This window comes from Podarcis pityusensis (assembly GCF_964106645.2).
Source record: "Podarcis pityusensis genome assembly, chromosome: 1".
Taxonomy (NCBI): domain Eukaryota; kingdom Metazoa; phylum Chordata; class Lepidosauria; order Squamata; family Lacertidae; genus Podarcis; species Podarcis pityusensis.
This window is the reverse complement of record NC_138028.1, coordinates 41,856,884-41,873,675: the sequence shown is the minus strand read 5'-3', so window position 1 is coordinate 41,873,675 and position 16,792 is coordinate 41,856,884. Positions and strand designations below refer to the sequence as shown.

Below are 16,792 nucleotides of genomic sequence, written 5' to 3'. Positions count from 1 at the left end.
CATTGAATGCCTTACTTATTGCTTGGAAACCTGAATAATTCTAGATGCCTTTTCTAATAAGATGTCTTTTCTAATAGCTTGACCTTGGAGTTCTTATTTATAAAGAGGTCCTGAAGACCAAGGAAGAGAGAGGTCCCACCCTTAAAGGAGGTAAGTAGTAAGAGGGAGGTAAGTAGAAGGAATCAGGAGAAAAAAGAGAATGGCTGGCACGTTTGGGGCAGATTCATACCATACCTTTAAAAGCGTGTCCAACACATTTTCCCCACAGAGAGCTACACTTCCCAGCACCCTTAAGAAACTACAGTTCGAAGGATTCTTGGGAGGGCAGTCATGGGCTTCCTTTCATGGATGCTTCTGCTGGATCGATGCCCGTTCCATGACTGGAAGAGCATGCAAAAAGAATGTTCCTTGTATTTATTTATGCAACATTCTAGGCGTTTCCGCTTGCGCCACGTCTCTGTCCTGATTTGACATCGACCACAGATGAATGATAAATTTAGTGGTCTGTCCTCCTAATGGAAAGTGTACCCAGAAAAGAAAACACAGGAGTTAGACAAATATGAATAACATCACACAAGCAGGACCTTCTCTTCACATGAAAATCACTTAGCACAAGCGATGCAGGAACAAATGCCTCAGCCTCAGCGAGCTGGAATTTCCTTCATAGTGGACATACCGTGCTCAAAATCCGGATGATGGCCTGGTCATGTTTTTCTACTTAAAAAGAAGCCTGCCCTATGTGCTTGTGATTAAAATACCCTCGCTTTAAGGTAAACCGGCCGAAGTGTCAAATATATTTTTGACCTGAAATTTTTCATTCTGACTCTTTTTGAAATAATGGCTTCATTTCTTGTTATGGTTCTGCCTGCAGAATCTGTTTGCTTAAGAAGTAAATTCCAGGGTGAGCATTGGGACTCAATTGTCTCGCTCCACGTTAAAGAGAAGAAAGTGTATCTTCATTTAACGGCAACACAACAGTGAATAGTGGAAACATGCACAAATGAGCCACATAATAATTATTAGCTCCTTGAGACTATGGTATATCTTGAAGTTGTATATATTTTGAAATTAGGAAAGGAGGCTCCTCAGAGAAGGAGATGTGGGCTTTGGTGCCAGTGGTTCCACATAGCATGGAGTGGATCCATCTTCTCAGGGTTGCTGCTGGATAACTCTGCTTCTGTGGACTTCTGGCCTGGGCCCATGAAGATCTTCTAATTTCAACTTACCACAGTTTATCATTTCATCTGAACCACAGATGTGGTTGGCTCTAACTATGGTTTATTCAAGCAAGCCAGAGTCAAAATTCATTTGGAAGCGTTCTTTTCTATTTTCAACTAACTGCTCATCGTTTCCTCCAGTCTCCTCACAACTGTGTCAGAGGAAGAGAGGGGAGGAGTTAACACATGAGCCTGAGACTTGTTCATGTAGCACTAAATTATGTTTCAGTCCAAACACAACCAATGTATCTATGAAATGGAGTCTCTGTGTGGGTTTGGCTTACTGAATAGCTCCCCCCAATAAATAAATAAATAAATAAAGTTTGTATTTGTTTTTAAAATGTTTTGAAATGTGGTGAGCTTTTACATAACTCAGGTGAAGAATTTCACTTACTGCTGCAATTTCTTGTATAAGAACAGCAAGGTACCTGATGTAAATACAAACCTTGCAGTGCAAGTCCAAAACATTTAGACTCAACAAAGTCTCTTTCTCTCTTAAGAAAGGTCTTTTCCAATGTCAATTCATGTAATGCGGAAATCTGGCCTCTAAGTTAATACTGTCCAGTTTCTGAAAAGCAAAGTCTCATTAGGAATATATGACTCCAGCATTTTTTCCCCCTTAATTGTTTTTGAATCAAGACCTGGTAAAATTGAGGTGAAAAAAATGTAGTGCCTGGAAAGTGTACTGAAGTTCAATCAATCCATTTTCTTGCTAGAAATGTATTTTCAGCAGGAGATATTAAAATAAGCACCATAAAAAGCAGCCCATTGCTATTGGAGAATAACATTCCTAGAACTGGTACATCACAAGACTAATTTGTGGTACTTTACTGGAAAAGACACACTTGTTTTCTTTCCCTTTTCCATAATTTGATAATTTGAACGGTCATAAAAGTTCAAAAGAGTGATATATTTTGCACAGTGTATGAAAGCATCTAGGTCCATTGCTTTTAAACAATTGCTCTTAAATTTAGACAGGGGTTTCCCAACCTTTTCAGGCTAAGAGGTCCAGCTGCAGTATTTTGCACCAGCTGGAGCCTCCAGACTAGGCACAAGGATAGGCCCAGAGAGAGCACATTGCTATAATCAAGTCTTGAGGTTACCAATGCACGAATCACTATCCTTGTTCAAGAATAGCCTTAGTTGACATACCATCTGTAGCTGGTAAAAGGCACTCCTAGGCCCTGAGGCTACATGAGCCTGCAGTGAAAAAGATGAATTCAGGAGCATCCCCAAACTCTGAACCTGTTCTTTCAGAGAGAGTGCAACCCTATCCAGAACTGGCTGGTCTCCTGGACACAGGAACCACCAACCCACAGATGTCTTCCCAAGATTCAAGCATAGCTTATTGGCCTTCATCAACTCCACTACTGCGCCCAGACAGTCATCCAGATCATGCACTGCATGTCCTGACTCAGAAGTTACAGGGAAGTTGTGCTGCATATAATCAGTATACTGTTGAGACTTTGCCCCAAAACTCTGAATGATCACACCCAGCCACCAAGAAGCAGAAGCAGATACAAATTCCCCCAGTCAATCTGGACGGCTCCCAACAAAATATTCAGTTCCCAAACTGCATCTGAACCCAGCTTTAAATGGAACTAGATAACCAGATAGTCTGTATCCTCCAAAAATTCCACATAATTATTGATCAATTTGTGCCTGCCCTCAATACCACTGGGTTACTCTCCCAGTCTGCTGCCCCAACTCTCCTACCTAGTTTCCCATTGACAAAGAAGATGCAAGTGCACCTTGATTTATGTTAATGATAAGTTGAGCCTCCAACAACTACTATAAACTTTTGAATGAAAAGAGAAATGTAGCTAGTTTTAAGCATACAGTAGTTTCATTCATCTGAAGTTGTTCGAGCTGGAGCAGAGAGCTGGAGCAAATATAATTATAATCATAACACGTTGTTTTACATTGCCAGGAAGGTTTTCCATAGAATCATAGAATTCAGGAGCCCTATGGAAATAAATTGGGTCTGCTTGGTTCCCATTCACTTCAATGGGGCTTGTGCAAGAGAACCAACGAGTGAATTGTGCCCGTGGCTGTTGTGTTTATTTCTTAAATATGTTAGGACACTGATTTGGACATATTTTGACTAATGGAACTTGTTCAAAAATTACATCACATATTAAAGCTCACTGCTAAAACAAAACATAACAATCCATATTTGGGTGAAGCCAAACCTACTATAAATTAAATTTACAAAAATTCTTTCAGTATAATTTATTGCCCTAGGACTGGGGAACAAAGCCAGTGACTTATCATATCACATGTATTGCAGAATGAAAACAAGGATTCTATGAACCAAGACCAGAAAATTGAGTTAGGGCCCATTAGATATTGCAAATACTATTTCCATTGCTTTCTTGCCATGAGAACAATTCACATGATATCAATTTAATTCTCTCTTTTTTATTCTTTAGGCAAAGAACCTGAAAAAGGTTTGGCAGAAAAAGGTTCCTGATGTAGATCTTCACTCACCCCATCTTCCCTGGTGGGGTACGGGGTGCAATTTTATGGTTCACCCCAGGTGCCCAAATGTCTTGGACCGGTCTTGTATGCTGCATTTAATAAACTATTTCCTCCCAGTTTCATCCAAGCATAAAATTAATAATAGTAATAAAATATAATCTGTTAACAGGGTAGGTTTATGACTGAGAAGCAAAATAGTGGCAGAAGCTTGGCAGGCATAGATTGCAGGCGTTGATAAAACAGTGTTTGCTGTTGTTTTTCAGCTCTAGGAAAAAGTCTCTTAATTTCACCTCAGCTTTTTAGAATTCTGTTTCAACGTGGGTTTTAGCTGGTCAAGCTGTTTTTTCCCTAGAAATGTTCATTTTATCTTAGTGTTGTCTATATCTACATTGGAAGCTGCTCTGAGAACTTGTGCTGAAAGGTGGGGAACTTAAATGCCTAAACCAATTAGCCCTCTCACTTAATCTGCCTGTGAGTAAGACAGAAGGGCTGGTGCATGTCGTGCATCATTTGGGCAAAAAGGTATTTTACAAACCCTGAATGTTTAGCCCAAAAAGTGTGGATCTGTCGCAGACCTCCCTACTTTGCTACCTTAAATCTGTCCATTTTGAAAAGCTGGAGTTGTACAGTGGTACCTCTAGTTAAGAACTTAATTCGTTCCGGAGGTCTGTTCTTAACCTGAAACGGTTCTTAACTAGAGGCCTGCTTTCGCTAATGGAGCCTCTTGCTCCCACTGTGCCGCCGGCACACGATTTCCGTTCTCATCCCGGGGCAAAGTTCTCAACTTGAGGTAACTCTTCTGGGTTAGCGGAGTTTGTAACCAGAAGCGTTTGTAACCTGAGGCGTTTGTAACTCAAGGTACCACTGTACCACACATCTCCTTGAAGTTTGTATGTTGGGACTCTGGCCAAGAGTGGACTGTGTGTGATGTGTGTTGTTCTGTCAGTTGCATTCACTTAGATGATATTCTTCACATTAATGGTATGGGAGGGACTTCCGCTCATGACAGCACCCTTTACAAACTGTCCATTTGTAAAGGTACGTGCATTTCTAGAGATGAACCCCGCCTTTGTATCTCAGAAGCAAATCCAGCTGTTCTGCTTAATTCACCTCACGCTCTGAAAATGAGCTTGCCAGCAACTTACCCCCCCCCCCCATGTCTTTGATGCCAAAAGGCTTGAGAGAAGAAGAAGGATGCTGGCATTTTTATGCACCTTTTTTTTGGTCAGATTATCTTAGTAAGAAGCAGCTGGATTTTGCCAGACTTCTTCGTGGCTTTCATGGATGACAACCATAGATTTAACAGCAACCAGACATCACACTTCATTTAGATGGCCCAACTGTATGTTTTCCCCCCAAGCCTCCTGATCCAAAATGCATCAAGACATTTACAGTTTCTCTTCCATGCTGACCTTTTGGATTTTGTAAATAATAGGGGCTGTAATTTGCCTATGTCTTTTTTTTTTAAATCCCTCTCTATTTCTCAACAGTTTGCGGGTTCCATTCTCATAGGATTCCATCATCGACTTCAATATCACAGAAAACATTATGTCAGCCTGCCACAATATCAGTGAGAATCAGCCAGATCGTTGACGCATAATTTGGCCTATGTGGTAGCAGAGTGTTTCAAGAAACTCTCTATGGGATAAAGAGTAAATTATAATAAGTCTTTCTGCTTCTGCATGGCAGCCCTCATTCTTCTATGGCCAAACCTCCAAGTTAACCTCATTTGGAAGACTCTGCTATAATATGCTCATGATCTCTGATCTGGATTTGCTCATATCCTCGCTCTAATGCAAGATGAGTAGCTGACGAAAGACACTTGGCAAAGGAGATGTCCAGTCATAATTATTTTCCTTACACATGCATAATCCCATATCTGCCTATAATCCACCTTCCTGCTACTTAATTCTGAATGTCATAGCGTCTCAGCTATTTATCCTCTTCAGGGCTCTCTTCCGAACACTTTCTATATTGACTAAGGTTACGGCAAAGATCAATGGGATTACATTACAGGAAGCGGGTTCCAATTAAATGGTCAGAAAGACCTTCCCCATTTTAAGGCTATTTAGGTAGTAGAATAAATTGCCTTTGGATGTTTTGTCTAAGCTGGAGATTTAACAGAAAAGGCTGAATTAGCCTATGGATGGGACATTAAAAATGGCACAGCAAAGACACTTGACTAGTATGAATAGGCAGGGAATTCCAGAGAGTATTGCATGGACATTTATCATTTAAAAGATGCCAAATATGGGTGCATTCAGACACAGGGAATTTTGCATTAGTTTTCTTTATTATAATGTTAGTGCTTCTATCCTGGTTTCTAACACTCATTTCACGCTGCGGTGCATGTTGCATTATGGAGCTGTGGCTTTTATACCAATATACCGTCACTTTTGCTACTTGGGAGAAAAGCAATGACAAACCTAGACAGCATCTTAAAAAGCAGAGACATCACCTTGCCGACAAAGGTCCGTATAGTTAACGCTATAGTTTTCCCACTAGTGATGCATGGAGGTGAGAGCTGGACCATAAAGAAGGCTGATTGCCAAAGAATTGGTGCTTTTGAATTATGGTGCTGGAGGAGACTCTTGAGAGTCCCATGGACTGCAAGAAGATCAAACCTCTCCATTCTTAAGGAAATCAGCCTTGAGTGCTCACTGGAAGGACAGATCGTGAAGCTGAGGCTCCAATACTGTGGCCACCTCATGAGAAGAGAAGACTCTCTGGAAAAGACCCTGATGTTGGGAAAGATTGATGCTGGGAAAGATGGAAGGCACAAGGAGAAGGGGACGACAGAGGATGAGATGGTTGGACAGTGTTCTCGAAGCTACCAGCATGTTGACCAAACTGCGGGAGGCAGTGGAAGACAGAAGTGCCTGGCATGCTCTGCTTCATGGGGTCACGAAGAATTGGACATAACTAAACGATTAAAAAACAACAACCAGTCACTTAGCACTAAATTTTACTGACATCAGTGGCCACGGTGTGACACAACAATAAACATATTGGAGAACATCACTACTCCCCACATTTTCCCTCACATGGGTGCTTTCATTTCCCCGTGGTTCACTCATGTAAATGGGAGGAAAGAACTGTTTGCCAATGTACTGCCCCAAATTCTGTCACTTTACTCTCACAATTTTGGGGGTTAATGGGGTTCCAAATGGATTTTTTTTTTAATGGAAGCAATTAACACAGAAATGTGCACTAAACATCCACTAGATCCCACTAGATTTTTGGAAGTGGCTTTTACATTGTGTGAATGCTTACATGTAATGTGGAAATTAACAGAGGGGTATGTTGGTGGCACTGTGGGTTAAACCACAGAGCCTAGGACTTGCCGATCAGAAGGTCGGCGGTTCGAATCCCCACGACGGGGTGAGCTCCCATTGCTTGGTCCCTGCTCCTGTCAACCTAGCAGTTCAAAATCACGTCAAAGTGCAAGTAGACAATAGGTACCGCTCTGGCGGGAAGGTAAACGGTGTTTCCGTGCGCTGCTCTGGTTCGCCAGAAGTGGCTTAGTCATGCTGGCCACATGACCAGGAAGCTATATGCTGGCTCCCTCGGCCAGTAAAGCGAGATGAGCGCCGCAACCCCAGAGTAGGCCACGACTGGACCTAATGGTCAGGGGTCCCTTTACCCTTTACCTATGTTGGGGAAACAAAATAAATGGCCATGTGAATGAAGCCTATATGACTAACATGGAAGTAGAAATCTAGCAGGCAGATACAGGCAAGACTATGAACACTGAAAACACTGAACAGTAAAAAAAAAAAAGTCTTTATCCTCATTGTTGAAAGTAGCAGACATTAAAATTAATGTACCATCTCATTTGCCTTTCAATTTCAGTAACTTTCAGCAGTGGTCATTCTGTAAAAGGGGTATATGTGGATAAGACACATTGTTCCCAGGAAAGAATTTTGGATAATTAAGTTTTATGAAATAGAGATTCTAGTCTTTAAGCTCTTTCCATGGCTATTTTGAGCAAATAATCAAATTATACAAGAACAGATTAACCCACTGAAAAGGGCAGACTAAGGCAACAATTTACTTATACAGAATGTAATAAATGAATGACAAGTATAAACTTATTACACATAGTAAATTCCCAGGAAAACCTTATGCTTATTTCTGGGGATCTAAAGTTTATGGACTTGGTTTTTCTATTTAGAAATGAGTGATTCAACTGGTTCAACATCATAAAATCATATCAACAAAAATTCCCCAGAGTCCAAACCAGTGACTATGCTTGGGAACTATCTGAGCATCTACTATTATAAAGCACTAAGGAAGTTTGGTCTGGTAAATATTTCAGCTTATTTTCAGAGAAAGGCGAAACATCAAAGGTTCAGCCTTTTATATTCTAATTATTTGAGGATGCAGATCAATTTATAGATGGCATTGGCTGATAAACTATGTCCCTCTGGCAGCCTTTATTTTCATAAAGACTTTGAATCATCTTCTACTCCTGCATTTACTTTCCTAGACTTAGAATTGCTTAGGTGGGCCTATAGATTTCAGTCATGGAGGCAGGATTTAGCTAGTAGTTTAAGGATTAGCAATCTGGATTGCCTCTCAGCAAACTCCAATACTGTCCTTTCTGCCATGATTGACACACAGAGCATCAGTAAAGTGGCACCAGTTGTTCCTACACAGTTGTGGGCATATGGAGCTTGTTCATTGGCCTCATCAGATTGCAGATAGCTCTGCTTAACACAAAGAGAGATAACCGGCTTATTTGATGCAGTTGGGTCAGCATGGAAAAAAGAACTGGAAAGTGTTTCTGCAACAAAAAGTGAGGTGGGGGAGTAATTTTTATGTTATGGAAATTGAGATTGCAATGTTATGTAGGAATTCCACACATGGTATTTTTCTTTTTAAAACATTGTGAAATTTCCCACCGCTCTTTTGTATTGATATTATACAGCTTTGTTAATGAACTGCCAATGACGGTGTTAAGTTGCTAAACTTGGGTAGAAACAGGAGAAGGAGCTAACACTGAAGTGAAATCTCCAACTGAGGAAAAACACCACAGTAAATTCTACAAAACCACATGCATTTTGTCCTTTCTTTGATAGCAGTAGAACTGCATAGGCCTTCAAAAAGAAGGCAAATGAGGCATTTATCCATGTTTTGCATGAGGAAGAGAGTTGGCAGTTGTTTGGGGTGACTATTTCTTTTCTGCATGCTAAATAACAATGGGCACAGTTAGGGATGGATGAATCTCTCAGTTTCAACCTCTTACTGGTTCTCATTTTTCCTGTCTTAAGTTCAGTTATCTACATTTCCACATCATTTTGCATTTAGAAAAAAAGCCCTCATGAAAATTAATCAGCATTTAGTATGAATTTCTTCTACTATACACATTTTTCTATCCAATTTTGCCTAATATACATGTTTCCAAACCAAGTTTCCATATTTTGCATGTTGTTCTCTAACTCACACATTCATGTTGCCTTAGTAAAATTCTGTATACATTAGTTGCCTGAAGAACTGCATTGAAAAATTTGAAAAAAGTGCAAACCACGAAGAATCACTATGTTTTAGTTCACATATCATTTCAGAAAGTATGAATTAGGAAGGTTCACCTTTAAATGTGAACTGAAATAAATTTCTTCTCCATTCTTGGCACAACCCTATTGTCATGAAAGACCTCTTCTTTGCACTGGTATTTGTGCAAATAACCTTCCAGTGTTTTTACTGCACCTGGCATATGATAGCAGCAGCCACAGAAACAAGACTAACATTGACAAAAATAACCTCATGAATTTGGAAAAAAAACATCAAAGAGCTGTTGTAAAGTCATTCATAAACCACAAAACACTAAGTAGGAAGGAAAATGAGGAAAACAAGCAGAATAATGCACCATTAGGCACTTGATACAAACTTGTGCTAGATGCTTTGAGCACTCATGCTGCAAAATAGTTACTGAACTGGTCAGGAGGGAGAATGACATAGATTTATAGAGCTGTAAGAAACAGAAGACCACCCCGTCTACGTTACTTTCACAAAGGTAATGTCTGCCACACATTATGTGAAATCATGTGGTTAGCGTTGTTTTTGACTGTAAGTGTTCCAATGAAGTACTGCCTAACTGACCAAACTATCACATCATTGCGGTCACAGTGCGAGGGTGCCCTTTCAGAAAAGTGCTTGCAGAGTAGATAGCTGTAGATTGTTCATGACCCAAGAAAGATGCTGTAGGAAAAGCCAAGCAAACAATACCAGAGTCAATGGGGAGTCTGTACTGAACTCCCGCCTTAATTTTATAACATTAAATTAAGTCTCTCTTCATTGCTCAACAAAACCATGTTACTGATGCATTGTGTTTCAGAGAGCCCATTAGGATGCAGTTTCATTTGCCAACAAGTTTAATGTCTCACTTAAGGCTGAATTTAGCAACATACAGGGTTGTGTAGAAAGTGCGGTTGATGGTACATCTACTTTCAGTGGCTGCGGCAAGATTTTCCACATCTTTCTCCAATTTAAGCCACAACTCAGTAGAGGCAATCTGCATCCAGAAACAGATTTCAAAATATATTTGCCTACACAGGCAAAAGGTAGGTGGGTGAGGAGGAGACTTGTAAGAAGCAACCAGGGGCTTTGGTCCCATCAGAAAATGGTTGGCCACATTCTGCACAAGCTGAAATTTTCCTTGGTTGTACAGTTAAAAGCACGACGTGCAAAAAGACATTGCAGGGTATCACTGGAGAATGGTCCATTACCTCCTAGAAATTCAGGTTTGTGTCAAGCCATTTTGGAGTTATTTTTTTCACCTATTGATTTACAGACATATGCTTCTCCTTACTTAGCAAGTCCCCTAAGTAAAATGAAGAAACTACTGTTTTGTTTTTGTGTGGTCCCATTTCACTTCCAAACTGATTGTCACTCAGTTGGCTGTTGGACGGAACAGTGATTCAGACTTACTTACATTCTCCCAAATGTGAAGCCTACCTTGTCTATAGTTATCAGCGTTCTCTCCAGTATGAACTTGAATGGCATTTTGTTGATGGTGAGTCAGTGTCTGAAATATGAGGCACATATTCAAATCAGCTACTAGAATTTATTAAAAAGAAAATTGCCCAAGTAGGCTGTAGCCAAATACCTAATGATTAACAATTATTATAGCACATGATCCTTCTTTGGCAGAAAACATATCCCTTGGATTTCCTAAGAAATGCCTAAATGCGGCTATGGTTGCCACAGCTAAATGCTGGCAATCTTGTCTTTGCCTCAAAACATGGGAGGAGTGCCAGATGGCTTGCTTGCTTTCTATTTTGAAGCTTCAGCATTCACAACCTTTGTATTACATGTCTGTGTAAAGAAAATGTTCTGTAACCTTCAAGCAAATATTTATAACTGAAAATTCAAGAAAGGGCAGTGTCCCTTGCTCAACTATGAGGTTAAGATGGTAAAGCTATTATTTGAAAATGAAAACTCTTTAATGAATATTTACCACACACAAATTGCTTTAGCATTCTTTGGCGTTGATCACCTTCCTTTTTTTAAAGGGATGATCTTATTTGAATGTCAAAACAACTTGAAGACAAGGGAACAGGACGTCCCACGAAGAATACTGAAGCTCAGCAATCGTGATCGCGATCCCTTTGTGTTGACTTTAGCCTTTTGCACTGAATGTAATGAAGGATAGTTTGAAATAGTTGAAAGACTGGAAGCCCAAATAATTACCTGTTACGCAGATAATCTGCAATGGCACTTTAGACAAATGTTAAGTTGCTCCGACACTCCAGTTGATGGACCTAAGGATCTGAATCTCATATTCGGTACATTTTCAGAAGCCTGAATACCAAGAAACTTGAGCACCAAAATATCAGGGAATAATAATAATAATAATAATAATAATAATAATAATAATAATAATTTATTATTTATACCCCGCCCATCTGGCTGGGTTTCCCCAGCCACTCTGGGCGGCTTCCAACAGAACACCAAAATACAATAACCTATTAAACATTAAAAGCTTCCCTAAACAGGGCTGCTTTCAGATGTCTTCTAAAAGTCTGGTAGTTGTTTTTCTCTTTGACATCTGGTGGGAGGGCCTTCCACAAGGTGGGTGCCACTACCGAGAAGGCCCTCTGCCTGGTTCCCTGTAACTTGGCTTCTCGCAGAGAGGGAACCATCAGAAGGCCCTTGGCACTGGATTTCATGCTTTTTCCAGCATGTTTTCATCCCAGTTATTCAGATCAGTGAATAAGACTCTGCCTTTCTGTCCCTTCCTTGTGGAGTTGCACCTACAATTACAGCAGCACAGCATCACTTTAGAGTTTGGAAAGAATCATTAACACACTTTCATTTCAGCAGAAGTATTTGATTGGTTCTGATGGTTTGTTCTGATGGCTTATGTTTCTTTGAGGATTTCTTGACACTTCATTTTGATCTGGCAGAGCAAACACATTAATATCATTCAGGCATTCTGAAATAAACATTTCCTTTCATAAGAATTTACTGATGTAATAGGTACCACATAGCTACTATAATAAATTTAAACTGTCAAATATATTTATGTGTGCTTTGGGTCTCCCTTTCCTGCCTATATCAGAGACAAAATTCCTATGAACTTTAGCAGTAGAGACATCCATAGTTTTTGACATCTGTGTGGCTGTCTTACAGATATAAATACTTCTTTGCTTGTAGCTAAGGCCAGCTAATGTTATATTTTAAAAAAACAGTTGAAAGTATAAAATTATTCATCAAGTGTTCCTTTTATTATTGCAACAGTCGGAAGATATAATGGCCTAGTGCCATTATTAACAACATCCACTGGAAGTCGTTCATAATGGCACTTGCTTTGTTTAATGATTTTTCTTAAACATCCCTAAACAAGAAGTCTGAGTGACACTTCCAATTCTGAAAAAAATGTATGTTCTGAAAGTATTGTCAGCATTTAACTCACACCACATTTTGCTTTGTTATTATGACCAGAGTTATTGTTGGACAGTGTAACGTTTAGAATAAAATAAACAGAGCCCTTCTACATAGTACATTTCTTTGAACATCTATGATTGAAAATTGTGAATGTATTTTCTATCCACAAATATACTTCAGGCTAGTTCATCCTGAAAGTCATCTTTTCAATGTTAAATATTAATATTAAACTCAAACTTGGACCTAAAAGATACCATGGAATCCAGGATAGGCAGGTGGTACTTCAGAAATTGATGCATTGGGCTGCCATAGTTCTGCCCTGATCCTACTGTCTCATGCTAAATCAGTGTTTTGCCAGATAGAACTATTCCATTTATAGCCAGCCTTTCCTTCAAGGAAATTTACAATGCAAGAGTCCCATGATATTCTGGGTTTCCAGGGTGCAAATATATTCTTGTCTTGAAACAATTAAAACAGAAATGGGCATTAAACTAGATTCTGCAAGATTTCCAGAAGTGGATTTTACATGATGTGTGAAAGATCACATAAAATGTGAAAATTAACAGGTATAGGAATACTGGGAAGACAGAATAAAATGCTTGGTGAATGCAGCCATAGCCTTAATTTAACATTCTGACCGTACAAGGGCCAGTCATCTCTGTCAGCATCTGTGGTCGCGCCTCTGCTATGTTTTGCTCAGAGGTTGCAAAATATAGGGAATACACAGACATTCTGAGGTTGAGAGGCCTGGGGAAATCTCTTCCTTTCTTCTCACTTGGGGTTTACTGCTTGTTAGTGTTCATGTGCCCCCTTCATGTGTGAACACTCCATTACAAACACAGCCTTCCTCCTAGATTTGCAATTTATCATCTGGGCTAGGAGTTCCGAGGGCAGACATCCTGTCAAACTTTGCAGCCTTTCACATCAATCTCACATTACTCCAAATATGGCGCCTTCCAGTAAGGAGAGTCATATTTTCAGAATCTGAATAAAGAATTTTGTTTTCAATCCCAGATTTTGTATCAATTTCATCTGAAGAGATAGAATAACCTGGCCGTTTCTCTCTGGGGCATCAGATATTTGTAATTCCTGAATCTAATATTGTGCTCTCATTACCTTCCTTTTTTCGAGCAGACTGTCTGGGTTTTCCAGTTGTCTGAAATCTCCCCATTACAAGTCATTTTAACATGAGGTTGGAAGCTGCTTGCTTAAACTGGACAAAAACTGTGCCTCTGTTTCCCCCTTTTGCCTCTCTTTATCCTGCTCAGGTTGCAAATTCTGGCAGGGAGCAATGCCACAGTTTGACAGCTGCTTCAATAGCTTTTCTTAAGAATTTGCTCAGTTGCTTTGAGCATCCTCAAGACAGGTACCAAAATCTGGCACTGAAGCAAATCCTTGCGCAATAGTGTCATTCAAGTGCTTGATGATTGACAGAGTCCCTCAAGAGGTGTCTGAAGGATTGCAGAAATCCTGCTGGTGCATCAGATATGAAATCTAGAAGCATCACAAGACACAAGTTTGTTTGTGATTCCAGTAGGGGAAAATTTAAAATTTATTTTATTATTTCTCCATTTGAATATCATTCTGATATACAGCCTAGAAATAAGTCATTGGTACTGTGGCAAATCACTTATTCTCTATAATCTAGTTTGTTCCCATTTTTAAAGACACAAGACTGTTCAACCTGTGATTATTAAAAATAACTGTACTTGGAAAAAAAGAAATGAATCCAAATCAGCTTATCACCAGGAATGTGCTTTCAACCAGCCTTTGGGGAAGTTTGGCTTCTTTTTGCTGAGTTCTACACAGGAATGGTTAAATATTGTTTCTCCAGTCTCCTAATGTTCTTAATTTAGTGCTGGCATTTATCGTTTTCCTCAGGCAGACAATTTGGCTTCCCTTGGGGATGAACCAAGCAGTCACACTCACAAGTAGACATATCCCAGAGCCACTTCTATTGAGCTGTTCCTGCTTTCATGTGACAGTCCCTGTGTCTATGTTTGTGTACTCTTGATTCCCTAGTAACAACCTCTCCCTCATTTTTGAAGAGGCATACAAAAATGCCAGAGGACGGCCTTAATTTTCCCACATGATAACTTGGTGTTCCCTGCAGAATAACGACCGCTTGGTTAAGGGAAAATAAATTGAGAAAATTTTGAAAAGGAGATACTGTATTTTTTTTTTTTTTTTTTTAAATAATATTTATTAAAATTTTCAAAAAAAAAAGAAAATACAGAAAGCAAGAATTTACATATTTTCATATATCCTTATTTTCATATATCCGCTTTCTGGGACTCCCCCCTTCCCCCACCCCTACCATATTCCTTTTTCATATTGTTGGCTCCACAAGCTCTCAATTCTAATTAAAAACTTAATTTGTTAAACCATTATTCGAATTTAAAATTTCTGCACTCCACATCAATACCCTTAATAAAACACAAAAAATTTCTTTCCCAAGGCCCACCCCATTTTCATTCCACAATTTCCCTTTTTTTAATAATAAAAACTCCCCACATAATAAAAGTATCAGAAATAAGAAATAAAGAGTATAATAGATAAGACAAAGCTAATTCAAAAAAAAGAAGTTAACAAGCCTTTGGATTATAGTTCTCCCCCCCTGTCCCCGGTTTAATTTCCCCCTGACCACCAAACCATGTTATCCGCCTGGGATTCTTACAATCCATAAATCACCTATTTCCCCCAACTCCTTGCTGGTTTTTTCTTTTCTTTTTTTTTTTTTTCCCTTTCATAAACATTTTTAGAACACTTAACTTCAGATCTGTAATAAAACTCCCCCCATTGTTCTTTCCAAATTGTAGTCCAGTTTTCTCTTGTTCCGCTGCTGAAACGTTCTAATTCAGAAGCTTAGTAAGTCTGCAGGGATTATTATTATTCAGGAACAAAAACTTGCGTTCAGTCCCTTCCTTTCTTCAATAGAAAATTCTATTGTCTCCTTTAGCTGAACACCCTGTAGACAAAATATTGTTTCCGTTTCGCAGCTTTCCCAGAAGATAACCAGTCCTGTAAAATTCCAATGGTGTTTTTTTCACTTACGACCATCTTTGTAATGTCCCGAAACTCCTCTAGGGGGATTGTTATAACTTTGTCTTCTCTAGTCCAAAAGTCCGATTGTTATCCATATTTTCGCCATTTTGTATCCAAGTTTTAACAAATTGTAGCAAATTGTAACAAATTTAGCCAGCAAAGTTCTCATAATAAAATCCTCTCTGCTTTCCGACTTTGACAGCTACTTTGACAGCTGTCAAAATCTCCGACTCTTTTCACCAGGCTCTCTCTTCAATCACCCCGGTTCCCAGGGGGGGGGGGGTTACGTTTCTTCTCCCTCAGTTCATCCTCCAGCACAGTTCTTATAATTCCCCATCGTGAAATTCTTAGTTTTTATCAGCAAACAAATCTTTTTGGACCTTGGTTACCCCGTCCTTGTCTTGAAAGGTTTACAATAGGGGGGGGGACTGACTTCCTTTTTGGATCCCCCGCCGCTCGTATCCAATTCAAAAAGAAATTCTTTTTTTCCTCCTTTTAAACCCAGTTTCCAAATTACTCACGGGTTGTTGTCTAAAAGTCCGAATTTTCAATAGAAGAAGTCAGCGCTCTCCGCCGGATGGCATGCGGCTGCGCTCGGCAGGGATAGCAGAGGACTCAAAGCACCACGCTTCTCCCCGGCACCCGATCCTTAGCCTTTAAAAAGGCTCCTTCACGAGTCGGGAGGGCGCTAGCGGTGCCAGCCGAGTCTCCATGTCCACGACCCTCGTGGCCGTGGTTTTTAAGGGTCCCCGCATCGCCGGTGCGGTAGGACCCAGCCCCTGCCGAGCAGACTCCCTCCGGAGCTCGGAGGGAGTCCGCCATTCGGCGATGGCGCCAACCCGGAAGTCCGAAAAGGAGATACTGTAAACTACAGTACTGGCTGCTTCTGCATGTCTCATGTCAAATATTGATCATTGTTTGGATATCTTCAAATCCACTGTAAAGCAGATACTTTCAAATCTGACCGCTACTAAATGTCTACTATCAGATACTGTCGGATATAAAAAAAGGTAAAGGTAAAGGACCTCTGGACGGTTAAGGCCAGTCAAAGGCGACAATGCGGTGTGGCGTTCATCTCGCTTTCAGGCTGAGGGAGCCGGCATTTGTCCACAGACAGCTTTCTGGGTCATGAGGCCAGCATGACTGAACCGCTTCTGGCG

The 16,792-nt window shown here is 40.0% G+C and overlaps 1 long non-coding RNA gene across 1 annotated transcript in view; it reads right to left on the bottom strand.

Annotated features, from left to right (window-relative positions):
* Window positions 1-453: 453 nt before the first annotated feature.
* Window positions 454-16,792, bottom strand: part of LOC308472782 — a 31,883-nt gene continuing 15,544 nt past the window's right edge. Inside the window, exons 2-3 of the long non-coding RNA XR_013983726.1 lie at window positions 10,656-10,725; window positions 454-512 (exon numbers count right to left, since the gene is read on the bottom strand). This is a non-coding gene — a long non-coding RNA (uncharacterized lncRNA). The remainder of the gene's footprint in view (window positions 513-10,655; window positions 10,726-16,792) is intronic.